Here is a 19,853-nt window from a genome sequence, read left to right on the forward strand (position 1 = left end):
TGTGTATTTTCTTAAAAAAAAGAAGATAATTTTGAAATGGATCACTCGTTAATAGTAAATATGTTTTGAGAGACATTTTCAGCACCATCTAGAATATTTATGGTCTTCATAGTTTAAATGACGGGATTAATGATTGATCCAATTTCAAAAATACCTACTTCGTCCGAAGCGCCACGCCTCATCTTGTTTTTTGTAGGAAAATCGTATTACTGCGAATAATATGAAATTCAAATATGAAGCAAATTAATTGAGGAATATGATTTTTTTGTAATTTATGGAGGCTAATCGCACATATATACTATATTTATATACTGAGTGTGAAATATTAAATTTGCCTCGAAGTTGGTAGTATCCTGAAGAAACACCGGATACACTCTGAAGTTTATATATAAATGATCAGGCTGACGAGCTAAGTAGATTTAACCGTTCCTGTCTATTCGACCATCTGTATATACGCCTTCAATATTTGAATTATCAAAAATTTGTCGGACCGATATAGGACCACTATAGCATATAACAGCCACACAAACTAAACAATCGAAGTCGAGTCCTTGTAAGAATACTTTTTTATTTGACAAGGCATCTTCACAAAATTTGGCATGCATTATTATTCAAAACAACGGTATAATCTCCATACCATATACATATAACTGCCATACAAACTGCTTATCGAACTCAAGTCCCTACATATTTGAAAAACTTACTTGCTTGACATTCACACTTATCTTTGGAATTCCTCAGAATGTCAACAATATCGTATAGATCGTTTTTAAACAATTTTGTGGCATCACCGTTTCAGCTATTTTTTTACACACAACGATTTTATGGTAATTCCGTTATTTAACTAATTAATTAAAAACTAAATTTCATTTTTTTTTTGTTTYWCTTTCGCATTCTCTGCAGCTTTTGCTTTCTAAACTGCAGTGTTATTATTTTGTTTGGCTCGGCACTCATTAAACACCACATAAGCGCATCATGGGCGAGGTCATGGTCGCATTTGTGCTTAATTAAAAGTTGTGTTAGGTGCCGCTAAGATCGTGGCGCTGTTGCACGCTGCTGGCTCGCGGCCCCATTTTCTGGAGTATGCATGAATTTTGTTTTTCATTATGCTTCGCGGTGTTTCTCACCTGAATTTCTACGCCTAACTACTACTCCTACTGAGGTTTTAACGCGGCTTTTACACTCTCTCTCAACGCTACAGTTAGTCGGTGATCTGCTGAACTCGCTTGTTAGCGCTACTTCAAGCAATTCACAGATACATACAAACATATAGGTATGAAGGCTTATGTAGATGAATGTACCGTTGTAAAAGTGAATGAAGATAAGGTGAGTTCATTGATTTGATCGGAAAGTCAGCTCCCTGCCAGCGCTATAATTCACCGGGTTTTGTTTTGTAGCACTAATTGTTGTTTTGTTGTGAACTACGGCCGTAAACCGTATCCGCCTTGGATGAAATGTGTTAACAAAAGTTATTTTGTAATAATTATCTTATTTTCTTGTTGACCCAAAAATCGATTTTCGTTTGAACACTTGAACGTGAGTATGTATTTTGAGCAAGTTATTTAATTATACAAACATACAGCAGCACTCATAGGTATGAATATACATAAACGCAGACACCTAGGTAAGTGGATAAACTATAAATCTGCATAAATTATATCATCGCGTTTATGGGTCAAACGTGAATATGCAAAATTGCTTTGGTGAAATTATCAAAAAAGGAAAACAAAAAATGACAGAGAGTATTGAAGTTCATTTACCGTACCGTGGGCCGAGTTTGCCCATCTTCGAACTTAACCTTCTTATGGAGCCAAGAAATACGTGTACCAAGTTTCATCATGATATCTCAATTTTTACTCAAATTAGAGCTTGCACGGACGGACGGACAGACAGACATCCGGATTTCAACTCTACTCGTCACCCTGATCACTTTGGTATATATAACCCTATATCTGACTCTTTTAGTTTTAGGACTTACAAACAACCGTTATGTGAACAAAACTATAATACTCTCTTTAGCAACTTTGTTGCGAGAGTATAACAAGTAAGAAAGGGTTGAGTTCAGATGTAGCCGCACCTTTTAAACTCTCGCAATTTGCAAGGATAAAAACAGTTGAAACACGGTTACTTTCAGTTGTTGGCAAAACTTCATATTAAAAACTGTTACGAGCAAATGCAACACTTATTATTCGACGAAAACATGCAAACACTACCACTGTTAGAAAAATATTCTCGCTATTAGCGCAGTGTAAGATACCAATCTGTAAAATTTTATATACCAAATTTTGCAGGAATTAATTTAATAGATCCTAAGATATGGAGTTTACCCTAAATGTGGGTGCTACCACAGTCCTTGTCCAATTTGGACACCGGCTTTCATAAGATCTTTTCGTAGCATCGTGGCTGTGAAACGTATTTATTTAGCAAGTCGTGCCACCTTTAGTAGTTTGAAAGAATACCATGGTATGGGGACTGTTTAGGCTTATCATTCAATACCACCAATTTTCATACTTTCGGAGGAGGATTTGAGTGAATTTGTTTGTTTTCAATTTTTTGCGATTTGCGGGTGTGGAAGTGACCCGATTCTAACAACCAATATCGAACACCAATACATCACGAGAAAGTGTCAAGAAAAATAGTAAAATTACAACTTTACAAAACCTAAATAACTGTTTAGTAAGGGCACTACTACTAGGGAGGATGGAGTGATGTGTAGAAGTTCACAAAAGTGAGGAAAGTTCTCTGATTGCCATTGACTTTGTAGTGGCCAAGCAGCTCACGGTCCGGTCCAAGTATCCTCTGGGTAGCCTAAGAACATCCGTTTGAAGGCATGCTAAAGTGAGAAGGCGAAGCATTCCCTGCATAGGGTTGTGCGTTGGGTTTGGGACCCGCCACTTAAAAAATCATACCAATGAAAAGGAACAACAAGCCTTTGCTGTTGTTAACTCGGCTATAATCGCGTAGGCGGTGTATACGCCAATTAAGAAGAAGAAGAAGAAGGGCACTACTACTCAGAGTAGTCAGCGTCATGAATAACACCAAAAACTTTTTCTTATAACGAAATCTCGGAAAAAAGGAAACCTTTGATTATACTTTTGAAAAGCTTCTCAAAAGCTTCTCATCCATCAATTTTGTTCCGATGAATAACATTTTACATAAAAGCTTTTGAAGCCGCTTTTCGATAATAGAAAGGATCACAACTTAAATGGGCGGAGAAGCTCGACCAGGCATCATAGGCATAAATTATATTGAAGTACAATATACATGGGTTAGGATAATAATGCGGTTTAAATAGGTTTAATATTTATTGAACAAAATTTTATTATAACGAGTATTTTTATACTCTTGCAACCAGTTGCTACAGAGTGTTATAGTTTTGCTCACCTAACGGTAATCGAGATAGATATAAGGTTATATATATATAAATGATCAGTAAGGCGATTCAAAAAAAATTTATTTTTTTCGTTTGGTACTCTGAAAAATAGTTTCCTAGACACCTCTAAGGAAGCCTGAACCGGTATTTTTCTGACCGGCTTCACTGCAGATTTGTAAATAGGTCCCTTGGTTGTGACAATAGCCTCACTAGTTCAAATTGATTGTCAGCGAAATTATCTAATGGTAGGCTCATGAAATGTGCGGGGTCCGACAATATGGAAAGCGGTGTTAGATGAGACTTGCAAAGATGTGGTTAGAGTCCTGCAAGGACTCATTGCACCCTGTGCCTATATTTTGTATGTCGGGGTCGATTCTGGATCCGGAACGAAGTAGCGCTAGGGTCTCTCTAGATTCACAGGACAACTCAATCTCTTCGTCTGCAATGGGTGGTTGTTTGACTCCGAGTACACCATTATATAGTTTGTTGCGTCCGTAGTCTGGTCTACGTATTGTTCGATGTCTAGGACATACTCAAAAAGATATTTATTGATGCTCCTAGAATCAGTTGTTACTTCGAGCAAACGACTGTAGGGATGTTTTCGCAGCGATATGGGGATGATAGGATATGAGAATGCATTGTGTTCCTTAAGCGGAGGCATGGAAGACGTTCGACATGAGACATCCAGAGGCATCCTGTAATTGGCGGACTGCAGCATTCTGAAACGTCTGAAGCTTTTCGTCTGCTTTTCGCTACATCCAGCCGACCATAGCGATACTGCTTAGTCGACGCTTGGCCGGTCGATTGCCTTGTTCTTTCCCCAGCAGCCGAGTAGCGATTTGAGGATTTTATTGCGGCTCTGTACATTGCCAATAATCATGGCGTCGTGTGGAGTGAATGAGCACAGTCTGTCAAGTGTAACGCCTAAAATCTTAGAGTTGTTGACAGCCAAAATTTTAACGCCATCGACTATGATGTTAAAATCCATTCTGTACTCTGCTTATGGTCGTTATGGAATTAGTTGGGGACAGGGGGTCATGCTCCTTGCAGAGAAGCAGCAAGAAAAATCGGAGTGATAGCTGAGATAGAGAAAACATTGGAAAACAACTCCCTAACAGTACTTAATCAGTTTCACAGAATTGTTCCTGAATAATTAGCTGAGTTTCAGTCTTCCTTCACAATTAACGACTCATTCACTCAAACCAAGTAAAAATTTATTATAAGTAAGCTACAGCGGTAATTGCACGTCTCAACTGTAAAGCTTCCTTCTAATTGACCTAATCTGACGTAAAACAGTAAAAAATTTTATATTTTTTAACCACCACAAAGCTATTAGAAAATACTTGTTCAACCTTTACCTTCCGGAAATTTTATTCGCCGATATTTCCTTTCAATAAAGAGTCTGAAAGACAATCCAGTACTATCTACTCTCTGCACTCGATGTCCGTATAAAGCCAAACATTCGTATTGAAAATGAAAGTGTTCGCAATACTTGAACTTGGATTGCGGGCGCTACACAATGTGGTTGTAGCATCTTCACAACCATTTCTTCCTACACAAAGAGATTGTATCACACGGGTTCAATTGAACAAGTTTTTCTCAATACAAGCCTGTTGCTTGTGGAGCCGAAGAGGACCACAAACTGGAATGGCATTTGCTTTTCTGTCTTTTTAGTGTGATATTCAACTTCATTTTATTGCAAAGTCAAAGATTTTTTAATGACATTGTTGTTGTTGTGGTCGTTGGAGTGCTTATCTTTTTGTAAGTACTTTTTTTTTTTACTGTTACTGCAAGAAACGAACATTTTACCTTGGAACCATTGCTTCCGTGTCTTCATTTTCATTATGTAATATTTCAATTGGGCAAGTTGCAACGCATCATAAGCGTTAACGGCAAAAGCGAGAAGGGGCATGCGAAGCAATGCATGTGAATTCGCTGTGTAATCTGGCAACCGGTTCAGATGAAGAGGAAGCCTTTGGCTCGGTTGGTAGTAAAAAATGAAGAAGTTGTAATTTTTATTAGCAAAGCAGCTGTTGCGCAGACTTTGCGACTTGGATGCGCGTACGCGCGAATATATAAAAAGTTAGCAGCGCCGATGGCCATGCATGCCTGATGCGCAGCGCGTTTGACGTCGACACGAAGTGTAACGCGTAGTTGGGCTGTGCCAAATTTATGACTTTCATTATGGTATTTGTTTTCGGTTGTGTAAAATATAACGCGTCGCAAAGCATTTCATTCACGTTGCATGTGCCACTGATTACGTAGCGATGCATTGCTAGACATGAGTTATTTTACACGCCTCCCACTCACCGGTAGCGGCATAGTTGTCAACGGGAATGCACTTAATACGAGTACATATATATATAGGGCGCAGAATTATAACGCATTCAGCATTAAGCCGGTTCACTTATCACAGAAAAATTACTAAAAATTTGGAAAAAGATATTACACTCGAGTTCGGTAGAATTTCACAAAATCTAAATAATAACAACTAACAAATCATCAAAAATTTAAAATTTCATTTCTACACTGCCGAAATATCAAGAAAGTTTTTTCTGTTTTCGGTATTTTATTGGCAATCAAACTATGTATCTCGAATGGCTTCGTAGGCATTCAAACCACCTTAACAGCGGTTTTCAGTACTAGCTTCCGATCAGTTTGTCGGTATTCTTATTACAGGGTCACTCTAGAGCTCCAAAAAGGACTTAAATATCACAATTTCTTGAATGAAAAAGGAATGAAAAATCTTTCATTAGGGCTTTATTTAACATATATTAGAGTGTATAACATTAAATTTTAAATCGACAATATGTTGCAAAATGTTAAAAGAAAATTGTTACTTAATTTTAAAGAGACTTCCCAGTAAAGTACTGAGTGCTTTTCGCTAAATGCCGAATGTGAAAATAGAGTAATAAATTTTTACCTGAGAAAAATTAAAATAAAATTACGTTTTCACTATACTCGTACTACTTTACTAACTTGTACTTTAAGCCAAACAAAAAATGTAATGTAGTTAAAACTACCAAAGGTGGGACGACTTGCTAAATAAATACGTTAGAGGCACTAAATTTCACAGCCACGATGCTACGAAAAGATCTTATGAAAGCCGGTGTCCAAATTGGACAAGGACTGTGGTAGCACCCACATTTAGGGTAAACTCCATATCTTAGGTTCTATTTAATTAATTCCTACCAAATATGGTATATAAAACTTTACAGATTGGTATCTTACAATGCGCTAACAGCGAGAATATTTTTCTAACAGTGGTAGTGTTTGCATGTTTTCGTCGAATAATAAGTGTTGCATTTGCTCGTAACAGTTTTTAATATGAAGTCTTGCCAACAACTGAAAGTAACCGTATTTCAACTGTTTTTATCCTTGCAAATTGCGAGAGTATAAACGCTTCGGCTACATCTGAACTCAACACTTCCTTACTTGTTATACTCTCGCAACAATGTTGCTAAAGAGAGTATTATAGTTTTGTTCACATAACGGTTGTTTGTAAGTCCTAAAACTAAAAGAGTCAGATATAGGGCTATATATACCAAAGTGATCAGGGTGACGAGTAGAGTTGAAATCCGGATGTCTGTCTGACCGTCCGTCCGTCTGTCCGTCTGTCCGTCCGTCCGTGCAAGCTGTAACTTGAGTAAAAATTGAGATATCATGATGAAACTTGGTACTCGTATTTCTTGGCTCCGTAAGAAGGTTAAGTTCGAAGACGGGCAAAATCGGCTCACTTCCACACCCACAAAATGGCGAAAATCGAAAACCTATAAAATGTCATAACTAAGCCATAAATAAAGATATTAAAGTAAAATTTGGCAAAAAGGATCGCATTAGGGAGGGGCAAATTTTTCCGTAATTTTTTGGAAAATTGGGCGTGGCCCCACCCCCTACTAAGTTTTTTATACATATCTCGGAAACTGCTACAACTATGACAACCAAACTCTATAGAGTCGTTTCCTTCAGGCATTTTCATATAGGGCTCAAAAATGGAAGAAATCGGATAATAACCACGCCCACCTCCCATACAAAGGTTATGTTGAAAATCACTAAAAGTGTGTCAAAAACACTCAATTTTACGGAAGAAATGTAGAAGAAAGCTGCACCCAAGCTTTTTTAAAAATTGAAAATGGGCGTGGCGACGCCCACTTATGGACCAAAAACCATATCTTAGGAACTACTCGACCGATTTCAATAAAATTTGGTATGTAATATTTTCTTAACACCCTGATGACATGTACGAAATATGGGTGAAATCGGTTCACAACCACGCCTTCTTCCAATATAACGCTATTTTGAATTCCATCTGATGCCTTCTCTGTATAATATATACATTAGGAACCAATGATGATAGCGGAATAAAACTTTACACAAAGACGGTATTTGAGCTGAGGTATCCCTTGTGGAAAAATTGTCGTGATCGGACTATAACTTTTCAATGCAATTAAAATAAATGAAAATACAATTCAATACTCAAAGTACACAAATTGATCTAATCTAATTAATTTACAGCAAAATACAAAATATGTAAATGACGGATAATGAAATCTCGATTATCACTTTATCATGCGAGATTATAAAATGTTCGGTGAATATTTTCTAGGTAAACAGTTAATATCACTAACACGTTAGAAACCACTACCAAAATGTTGTGTAAGTGTTCATGTTAAGGTCGAATTTTAAAAGACAGCTAAACCAACATTTAATTTACACTAAGCCTACAAGTCCTCTATCGGTTAAATCACCGGATAATTACCCAAAAGCGCTACCATATGCATATGTAGTTATGCTAAAGTTGATACGAGATTCTTACAACAGAGTGGTTTTTTCGTAGCCATGACTTTATGCGGTGCGAATTACTCGCTATAACCGTTGAAGGAGCAAGTAAAAAAGTAATGCTAGATATTTATTTTTTTAGTAACTGAAGGATATGATGACCATATTCAGTCATTTGCGTATTTATCGGTTGAGTTCTTTTGTACAACTTACCTATGACGATATTTACCAATAAATAGCACAGGACAACATTTCATAAGGTTTCTTTTGTTTAACTCAAGGAAGCCTATAGCGCTTCAGTAAATATAACAATTTTTGTTTTCAACCGCCATATATTCATCTACGTACCTCTATGTATATGGGCCGAATAAAAAAAATCCAACTCTGTCAACAAGGCTTATTTATGCTTTTTTGTATATGTAAGTATTTGAAGTTACAAGTTTTCATGTCAGCTTGAACACGAATAGCGGTTGCGAAGCAAATACCAAATGCAAATTAAAATCAATTATGATCTTCGTCTGTTTGGGCTGGCACTGTGTATATTGGTGACGCAAACTTATGTAGATAAGTTCATATAATATAATCTTTAGACACGTATACTTACTTATTATATATACTTATCGTATCTCAGTAAGCGATGTAAGCCAAAATTATACATACATAAATATCAAGAAAGTTAATAGACTACGTATGTATATATATATCGAAAAATCTTTCATTAAGATATATATTATTTAATTAATTTTTATGGATTAAACACGGTTTATTTCGATTTCCGGCAAGACCACGAGTCTGATAGAAAAAATGTATATGTCAGAGAAAATATCTACAACTTTGTCTTGGGTCCAGAATTTTTTTGTTTTTTTTTTTTTGCGTCAAATCTCGCGGCACCCAAAGATCAAGCTTTTTTGTGTATCCAGCCTTCTGCAGATGGTTTAAAATGGTTTGGTGACTAACTTCCTTCTTCTGGGCGATGTCACGAGATGCCACATGCCGGTCTAACACGATGTTTTCCCTCATTTGATCGGTAATCGTCGTCACAGGTCTACCGCCGGGTGGCTTATTCATGGTGTCGCAGTTCGAAGTGTTAGTGTACCATCCCCCAAAACAACATTAATCTCACGGAACGTTTCTCTGTCCATCCGTGCAAGCTGTAACTTGGGTAAAAATTGATATATCTTGATTAAACTTGACATGCGGCTTCCTTAGTACAAAAACACTTACGAGTTCGTAGATGGGCATCATCGGACCACTGTCACGCTCACAAATCGTCAGTAACAGACAATTTATAAAGCGCCATAACTAAGCTCTAATTTAAGATAGAAAACTATGATTTAACTCAATGGGTCGCAGTACCAAGGGCCTGTGTACAAAAATTTTTGAAAAAGTGGGCGCCCTCTAATAAGTTTAATATATAATCTAAAGCTACTATAACCAAGTTTGGCCGGCTCAAATATTATAAGAACCCCTACCGACAGTGTGAAAATGGATGAACTCGGAAGATAACTCCGCTTCCTGCCCATATAACGGTACAGTTCAAAACAACTACAAGCGCAATAAATCAATAACTAAAAGGCCAGAGACATTAAATTTTACCTTCGCAATGGTGTGAAAGAGTTTATGAGAGCCCGTGTGAAAATTGGACCTTCGGTGCTCCACCGTCCACCTTTTTGGTAAAATCACATATCTCGTGACCCGAGCGACCGATTTCGAGTACACAAATCAAAAAGTCAATTATTTAAAGAGATACAATTTGCACTTATAATTACTTTTAAGTATGGCACCCAAAAACTATTCCTATCCAAGCAAAACTGTTCAAGCCTCTAGGTACCGAATATGTGAACCCCAGTATCTATGTACATATGCAGTTGAATTTCATCCGGAAACCTTTGCTGACAATAGTATTTCTGTGTATCAAAAATGGGTTGCATAGTATCAATACTCCCCTGAGCCCCCATATACTTAATATAAAAATTTTCGGACTTCCTTTATGCTGATATATAGGAAAATATTTTGTCTCAATAAAACTTGCAGATGTATACTTGTGCCTAAAACAGATACAATTTAACTAAAACTTTACTTGATCACCATATAACTAATATCAGGCTGCTTATGTGAGTACCCAGGGACAATTTTTTTAGTGTGTGGCATGATCATGGCTAATACATAAAATTGGGTAGATACCCCCCGAATATGTCAGTCAGTGTTTGGTTGACGTTTTGCATCCTAATGTATTTCCTTGGCTTTGATTCTTGCAAGTTGTAAGAGTATAAAATATATGGTTGCACCCAAACTTAGCGCTTTCTTACTTGATTTTATTTAAAAAAATACAGCTGAATATTTCATATAAATTTTTTTTTGTTATTGTGATAACCATAAAATTTTATTCAAATTGTTTTTAATAACAAAAATGTAAAAACTAACTATGCGCTCCCAAAGCACGTGCTTTTAAACCCACATATAAACTTAAATATTTATGTATATATAGTATGAACATGCATACATGCTCAAATATTTATGCATTGGATTCTCTCTCCTTGCCATTCGAAAATTAGTTAACATTTACTGTTTATTTAAAAGTGATGTAACCGTATTAACATAGGAGTGGCGTTGCGTATACATTTACACATTTTTGTGATAAAGAAATAGCTGGAAGCAACATCCATATGTATGTATGGTATATAAATTTATAGATGTATATTAATGTGTAATATTGGATATATGAATAATTTATATTAAAGATATTTTAAAATTTTGTTTACGCAAATTTTTAAAATCACATATTTATAAATGGAATATTGGCAGATCCGGACACGCGTTTCTGTGGCTCCGAGTGCCGGACCTTGTATTATCCTGACATGCATACTTGTGTATTATGTATACAGCGTGGACCCCAGTTTCTATTTCGACCTTTTATTTCTGGTATTTGGATCTGTCAATCCATAAGATTTATTATCGGGATTTGTAAAAGTATTTTTCTGGCAATAGTATGTCGGCATATTTAAAAGGAGTTGAATTCGCATCAATATTTCTCTTAGCTGCCATACATCATACAACGATTGTCGAACTTCCAGCTGACTTTGTCCGCATATATCAATCAATATGTGACTTGTCTTAATGAAAAGGATAGAGCGCTTTCTTCTAATAACGTTGCATCTTTGTGCCTAATAAAAGCGGTTGAAAACTTGCCCTAACCGTCATAAACCTAATATCAGGATTTCAAAAAATATCCGGTTAACCGTTCCAAGGTATTGGTGATGGTATAAATATCGGTAAATTTGTAAGATATAATAGCAAAATTAACTGAGGATATAATATTGGCTGAACTATAATTTAATTCCGAAAATGTGTGAAATCACATCAACGCCCATATGCTACCTATAATGGTTTTCATTACACCAACAGATTTTGTGCCCTATACGTCGATCAGTGTATGAGTTATATATTTTTGAAACTGCTTGAAAATATGCTCTCGTGTATACTTGAGCAATATAATTTTTATAAAAGTCTATATGTGCAAACAGTCTAGCGCTTTTCTGTCTCCAATATGGCATTTATAGTGAATTTCTATTATCCATTGGTCAAAATGTGTGAAATTTAATAACTGTGTTTAATGGAGTGGTTTAATGGTTTAAATGAATAGCATTGGTTTAGAACTTAGATTTCGTTTCAAAGTCTGCCACAAAATTCATAAAAATTTGATTTAGTTGTCTTCGATCAGATTTTTTCCACAGACAAGTTCTGCTGGTAAAAATTTTCGCTTGCAAGCAGCTTTGCATTTAAATTAAATATTCCACTTTTGCCAAATATTTTAAATTATATATTTTCTATAAATGTTAATAGTCGGCTCTTCCGATTTTGTAAGAAATAAGAAAGGGCTTACCCTAAATTCTGTCAATTTAAATTTGTACATTCGCTGCGAAAAATTGCCAGTAATGACCAGTACATATTTAATAGATATTTCCTGACAAAGATTTCAAGTGGGCTGAACACAGCGTAAAATAATTTGCCGTGCGAAAAGAAACCTGTCCGCGTGACTATTGACTGTGGCCGTGGCAAATGAAAATTTGGCGGACAAAATCGCATGACTCTGATGCTTTACTTGTGTATGTATAAGTAACAAAGGCTAATGCAGCTAACAAAATAAAAGTACTGCCTACCTCCCCACTGACTGAGTTACCAGCGTTCGCCGCTTTTGGCGTTACCGTTGAGGCCGGTGCAACATCTGCAACGGCGCAGCAATGCAACTGGGCGTCAAAACCTGTTGGTGTAGCTTGTTACATAATTGCCAATAATAGTGAAGCTGTAGCAGACACTATGGTGGCTGGAATCATACACTTTATATCACACACAAATACATACAAACATGCTTACAAAAATACAAATATAATATACATACGTAGGTAAAAGATTTGGTCTTCTCTCAAGTATATCGCTTTTTACAGTACTCTTTTATGGGTAATAACTTTGTAGAGCAACTTCACACGACCGTTATGTTATGTTTTTGATTTTGGCGCGCAAAGTGTCGCACATGAATAAATACATAACATACAAATCGACTACCAAAGTGAATGGACGGCAATATGTTACAAGTGCAACCAATGTTGCGGTTAATATGTATGTGTGTAAATATGTACTCTCAACCCAGAAGATGCAGCATGGCATGAGCAACAACAAGCATTTTTCAACAGTTTCCATTTAATTGCTTATAATTTTTATATCGAGCAACATTATTTTGACATTTTAATAAATATTTACAATTTTAGTTTACAAGTGTGCAGTATGAAGTGAAAGTTTTATGTGAGCATACAATTTATGAAGTGCTATAACAATTTTTGAACATTCACCAAATGCATTTTTTTAATACTTCGATAGGAATTGCTATATATAATACAACATACACATTTTTATCACATAAATTGGCATGTTCATCTACTTTTGTACTATAATATATTGTACTATACAGTTACACTAGAGTGACTGAAAAGTATTCGACCTGACCGAGAGATCGTCGCATACAAATAATATCGACACTAATCTTAGAATCACGTATCCAGTGTTCTAGAAGTGCGTACGCTTCGAGGTCCTCACATCGACTCGGACCACTATCTTGTTGCAGCCAATATTCGCACCTGCCTCTGTGCAGCAAGGAACGCACGTCAACAAACACAAAGACTTCGACGTCGGGAAGCTGCAAGAATCCTGCTCTCTGAGAGCACTCGTCAACAACTCGGTGTAAAGGAACTGTGGAACGAAACCGAAACCACGTGCGGGATGGGATAGATATCGAGAGTTGAGGACGGAAGCGAGAAGCATTTGCAGACAGAAAAAGAAAGAGGCCGAAATGCATGAGTATGAAGAGCTTGACAAGCTAGCCGACAGAGGTTATGTTCGAAAATTCTACGACAAAATGCGGCGGCTAACAGAAGGTTTCAAGATGGGAGCATACTCATGTAAAACCCAAGGAGGTGGCCTGGTAACCGATGCTCAGAGCATACTAAATTTATGGAGGGAACACTTCTCCAGCCTGCTGAATTGCAGTGAAAGTAGAACACCAGGAGAAGGTTAACCCGACTCCCCAATCGATGACGATGGAGCAGATGTTAGATGGCACGACCATGAAGATTTCGAATAGCAATTACCCGCCTGAAGAACAACAAAGCGGCGGGGGCCGATGGATTGCCGGACGAGCTATTCAAACACGGCGGCGAAGAACTGATAAGGAGCATGTATCTTTGTAAAATATGGTCAGACGAAACCATACCCAACAATTGCAATTTAAGTGTGCTCTGCCCAATCGAGCGAATTGTGTTAAAGATCAAAGGAAAGATTGGACCTTATCAGTGTGGCTTTAGACCTGGCAAAGCAACAACCGACCAAATATTCACCATGCCCAAAATTTTGGATAACACCCGTGAAAGCCAAATTGACACACGTCACTGTTGACAGTCATAACTTTGAAGTCGTAGATAATTTCGTCTATCTTGGAACCATTACAAACACCAGCAACAATGTCAGCCAGGAAATCCAATGCAGGGTAACACTTGCCAACAGGTGCTACTTCGGACCGAGTAGGAAATTGAGAAGCAAAGTCCTCCTGCGACGAACAAAAACCAAACTCTACAAGTCACTTATAATTCCCGTCCTGCTGGCGACGTTTGGGGGTTTTCAAGAGAAAAAAGATTTATGGTCCTTTGCGCGTTGGCCACGGCGAAGTGTAAAGTAAGAAAGTAAAATTTCCCATATTATTATATTTAATAGTCTTCGCTTTCTTTAAAACAAGCTTTTTCTATAAGCTCAAAGGAACTTTCCAACTCAACAATCTCCGAACATATTATTCAGAAAGCACTATAGCATACAAATGACATAATAACATATCTTTATATGCTGTTTTATGCTATAAAAAATAAACTTCAAAGGTATTTCTTGTTTCATAGAAAAACTACACGTGCGACTCAAGTATTTGCAAAACTTATTTAATTACATATTTACTTGCGTTTGTAGTTCAGTAATGAAATTACAATAAATTGCAATGAAAATGCAAATTAAACTGCAACAATCAATCACCGCCACTTTGTCTCAATTTGAAATTATGTTTATGTCAATTTATTGCATGTCTATGTGATTGTAATTGATTTGCTCACGTTTATAAAACAAATGTAGATATGTATATAGAAGTAATAAAATTTATATTATTGTTTAATTATTTCCATAGAAATTTTATGGCGAATATATACTGGTGCATATGTAGATATGTACACATAGAAATACGGGTAATTTACCTTTGTGATGAAAGTGTTTATTGTTTACCAGAAATGAAGCAACGTTTACGAATGTAAAGCTACAGTGGAACAGAAGCACAGTTTGACACAATAAAATTTTAATTGAGACTGTAAAAAATTTGTTTATGATTTTGTTTATTTCCAGCAGAAAGCGATAACAAATTAAAAAATATTAAAGTGGAGGAAGAAATAAAATATTTCCTTGGAATAACTTGTAATTTTTTAAATGTTTTCAAGTAATAAGACGATTAGAATTCGAAATGCATCAGCAACTTCTAAGTAAGTAGTAACTGACTGTCAAAAAATTATTGTATATGAGTTTCCATTACATTAATTATTGGAAGATGGTTTACTGGATAACTAGGAAATTAATTCGAAAACATGTATATGTACCCAGTATAATATTTTACTTAATTTTCCAGTAAAATATTTATCGCTAAGTTGATGAATGGGTCATGGGTATTATATATAGCCGATGTTCTATAAACGATGTTATAATTTATATTTTTATACTCTTGCAACTTTTTCCTACAGAGTAGAATAGTTTTGTTCAACAAACAGTTGTATGTATCTCCTAAAGCTAAACGAAATAGATATAGGGTATATACTGTGCCCAAAAAATAAGGTAACATTTGAATTTAAACTGCGGGCGTCGAAGAATTTGGAGAATTATTTTTTATTTAGGTTGGTAGTACTGTCAGTCACATTTATGTTAAATTTCATGTAAACATATTCGTTAGTGTTTGAGATATGTGTCGTTTCTTGAGCTGCTAAAAGTGAGTTTTTCATTTTTTTGCGATGTCGAAATTTGTTCAGCAAAGAATTTGCATTAATTTGGTTTACGGAATCAATTTTCTGTTGCGAATACATTGAGGATGGTGCAGAAAGCGTTTGGTGATGAGGCTATGTCTAAATAAAAATGTTTCCAAGCCGGCCGTGAACGTTTCGAAGACGAAGAACGTCCAGGGCGACCATTAACCTCAACCGACGAACCTCACGTTCAACAAATCAATGATTTGGTGTTGAAAAACCGTCAACTAACAATTAGAGACCTTGCTGATGAAGCTGGCAAGTCGAAAGGCTCAGCCAATACCATTTTGAAGGTTGTTTTGGGCCACAAGCGCGTCAAATCTCGACTGGTACCGAAAACATTGAATTGGAAAAAAGGCGTCGCGTTGAAGTATGTGAAACGATGCTTTCCGACTACCATTGTGTCATGAAATGCATTATAACTGGCGATGAAACTTGGATCTATGCTTACGACCCCGAAACAACCGATCAATCGAGCGAATATCGTGCCAAAAGAGAGCCCATACAAAAAAAATTGATCCAAAATCGCTCAATACTCAAGTTCATGTTGACTGTTTTCTTCGATTATCGCGGTGTTGTGCATTATGAATTCCTCCCAACCGGTCAAACAGTCAACAAGGAATATTATTTGAATGTTATGCGTTGTTTGCGTAACGCTATCCGCCTAAAAAGGCCGGAATTGTGGAAAGCCAATTCTTGGTTTTTACACCACGATAATGCACCATCCCATACTGCCCTCGTAATTCGTGATCATTTCGCCAAAAACTTAACTTCTGGCTGTTTACCAAGCTGAAAAGACCGCTCCGGGGACACCGTTTTTATACTAGAGGAGATTCAAGCCGCAGCGAAAAGGGAACTATAGGCCATCCCGGAAAGTGACTACAACCAGTTTTTCGAAGATTGGAAAATCCGTTGGCATAAGCGCATTGCATCGGGAGGGGATTATTTTGAAGGGGATGAAATTGATTTGGAAGAATAACACAACCACAATGTTGGTCCGTCTGTGCGTGCAAGCTTTAACTTTCATAAAAATTGTGATATCTAGATAAAACTTGACTCCTTAGTACAGAAACACATATAACTTCGTAGATGGGCGTCATCGGACCACTGCCACTCCAAAAATCACCATTAACGGAAAACATATAAAGCGCCATAATTAAACACTAAATTAAGATATAAAACTGTATTTGGCACATGAGATCACAGTAGCAAGGAGCATTTGGGGCGGTAGGTATCTCCTAAACTACTAAAGCTACAGCAACCAAATTTTTAGTGTGCAATTATTATAAGAACTCCAACAGTGTGAAAATGGATGAAATCGGAAGATTTCACCCTCTACTCCCCATATAACGGTAAAGCGCAATAAATCAATAATTAATTACGCCAAAGATATTAAATTTCACGATGGGTGAGGCACCGCTTACTTTTTGGTGAAATCACACATCCAGGAGTCCGACAGACCGGTTTCGACTAAATAAAATTTCTTGCAAGTTGAAGGAGTAGAAAACGTTCGGTTACACCCGAGCTTATGTTTGTTTTTTTTTTATTTATTTTTTGTTCTTTTAATAAAAATTTAAAAAAGTAAATTAATTACAATTACAATTTAGATATGCATATTTAGCACTAGCGGTTAAGCCATCAGCATCATCAATTTACAAGCTGAAAACTCTTCCATCAAGTTCTTGTATTGAAAAGTTTTCCTCCAATGCGTTGGATGTTTTACTTAATGGATATACTACATTTATAACATTTTTATATCGGTTTTTATGTTCTACGAACTGTTCCGAAAAATTAGAGTTTTTTGAGTAGTCTGACCATGGTTTGTTTTTTGTTTTGTTTCGATATTTTATAAACAATTAATTTTGTTTTTTTCTGGAATATCTGCAAAAAATTTTCTGTGAGCGCCATATTGTTAATTCAATACAGGTAAGAAAGGGCTAAGTTCTGGTGCAACCGAACATTTTATACTCAGCAACTTGCAAGAATCAAAGCCAGATAACTACTTTAAGGTGTAAAACCAATCATATTGAGTAAGGTCAGCCGGGTGTTCCAAGGTTTCGTTCAAAATTATCAATTTTAGGCACAAAGATACACTGTTATGAACAAAACATCTTCTTACCTTCATTGAGATAACTCACATATTGGCCGATATATCCGGTACAAAGTCACTCGGTAGTTCGAAAATATTTATATTAAGTATATGGGGATAAAGGAAGTATGGTCCGATTCAACCCATTTTTGATATACAGACATACCATTATAAGAGAAGGAATATCCCTTAATTTCAGTTATATTTTTTTTTATTGGATTTAAACAATTTTGATCATAAGGTGGCAAAGCTGAAAACAGGCGTTAGGTTATAAATTAATTAAAAAAAATAGTTTGTGCCTTGAATTTTTAACGATTAGTGATGGTTCTGCAATTAAAAAAACATATTTAAAGAAGATTAGCAAGAAATATCGAATTCATTTAAGAGTGTTTAGTTTCCGATATTTAAACATTATAAAAGATTTATGTGTTATATAATATTAAACTTTCAACAATATGATAAAAAGTTAGAAGACTCGATAAAGAAGTTCTTTATTAGGAAAGAAATCTTAAAATAATTCAAATAGATTTTGCAAATTTTGTAGCAGTCAAAAGTAAATGAAAGCATCTGAGATTTGTAAGTGCTGAAAGAGACATCAAGCTAACTTCTTCATTTAAAAAGCACAAAAAAGAAAATATTATTCTTGTGCGTGTTGCGAGAAACATTTTCATAGCATAAATAATCTTGAGCTTTGCCATTGTCTGTCGACGATCAGCAACTTTTAAAGAAACAGGAATTGAACATAAGACCCGCAATGGCATTTCAGCTCAGCCATCTTCAACACCATAGCGAACGCCTAATTTTTTAAATGCTCCCTTCAAAATAAAATATTTCATTGGCCACATTCTCTGGCATGCAAACGGCCCACCGTAAGCTTAGCATTTTTATTGAAACGACAACGTTTATTAAATCATACGAACAGTTAAATAAATTTCATTATATGCACATTAAATGTCCATCCCTAGAAATTTATTTAAAACACTGCTATCGACCGACAAATATACATTTGTACACACCTACGTTTATATATTCGCTATTAACTTATAGCCAAGGGAAGAACCGCTTGTTATTTCCAATACTCGTTTTAAATGCGTATTACGGAACGTTTAAGAAGTATGGTAAATAGTTTGCTAATCGTTTTCATATTCATTGCACAAATCAAGAATATTTCTAGCTAGAACCTAGCCAAGTGTATAAAAAGCACTCATAAACGTTAGGGCAACCATTGCACTTGCAACTCTTGCAATATGAATTTCCAACTGCTCATCGGCTTCATGCTGGCCTTACTCGCTGTGGCTTTTGGTAAATATATTTGATATATCGTTTAACAATTGATAATTCTTAAAAAAATATTTATCTGCAGCCAATCCCAATCCTTTGCCAAATCCTGAGCCTTATCCAGGAGGAGGTGGCGGTGGCGGCGGCGGCGGCGGCGGAGGTGGTGGTGGTGGCGGTGGTGGCAAGTGAGCAGCACAGCTCGCCACAAACTGTTAAGGATCTAAGCAAACTGTAAACTTGTATACGATAAATAAAAGTGAATTAAACGGTGAAACGTGAGTTCACTAGAGTGAGAATCCTTAATTTGCTCTTATTGAAGAAGTTTAGTGTCGGTTCGGAAGCTAAATATATAAAGGATGATCCATTTCCACGTTCCCTACTTGTTTAAAGAAAAAACACAGAAACTTGAAATTTAATGAGGAATACTTATTGTCATTCGAAATAACTTTATTTGGCATTTACTTTTTGAAGATTATCTCTTTGAAATGGTGGCCGCTTATACATATGTTTCAGATTGCCATCCGTTGAGTCCAATTTTCGATGACCCGTTCGAGCATTTCGACTAGTAACTGACGAAAGACACGAGTGATGTTTTGCTCCAAGGCCTGTATCGAAACGGGAGTGCCCGCATAGACCTTAGACTTTACATATTCTCACAGGAAAAGGTCTAACAGTGTGTTATCATACGACCTTAGTGGCCAATCTGCTCAACGAAGTGTTTCTCATTAAATTATTCGATTGA

The 19,853-nt window shown here is 36.2% G+C and overlaps 1 long non-coding RNA gene across 1 annotated transcript; it reads left to right on the forward strand.

Moving 5' to 3' along the window:
* The first annotated feature begins 18,971 nt into the window (after nt 1-18,971).
* On the forward strand, nt 18,972-19,407 carry LOC108968007. Its single transcript, XR_001993298.1, has 2 exons — nt 18,972-19,135; nt 19,197-19,407. It is a non-coding gene; the product is annotated as an uncharacterized LOC108968007 (long non-coding RNA).
* The last annotated feature ends 446 nt before the right edge of the window (nt 19,408-19,853 follow it).

This window comes from Bactrocera latifrons, unplaced genomic scaffold (assembly GCF_001853355.1).
Source record: "Bactrocera latifrons isolate USDA-ARS-PBARC rearing strain unplaced genomic scaffold, ASM185335v1 scaffold_20, whole genome shotgun sequence".
In the NCBI taxonomy this organism is placed as follows: Eukaryota; Metazoa; Arthropoda; class Insecta; order Diptera; family Tephritidae; genus Bactrocera; species Bactrocera latifrons.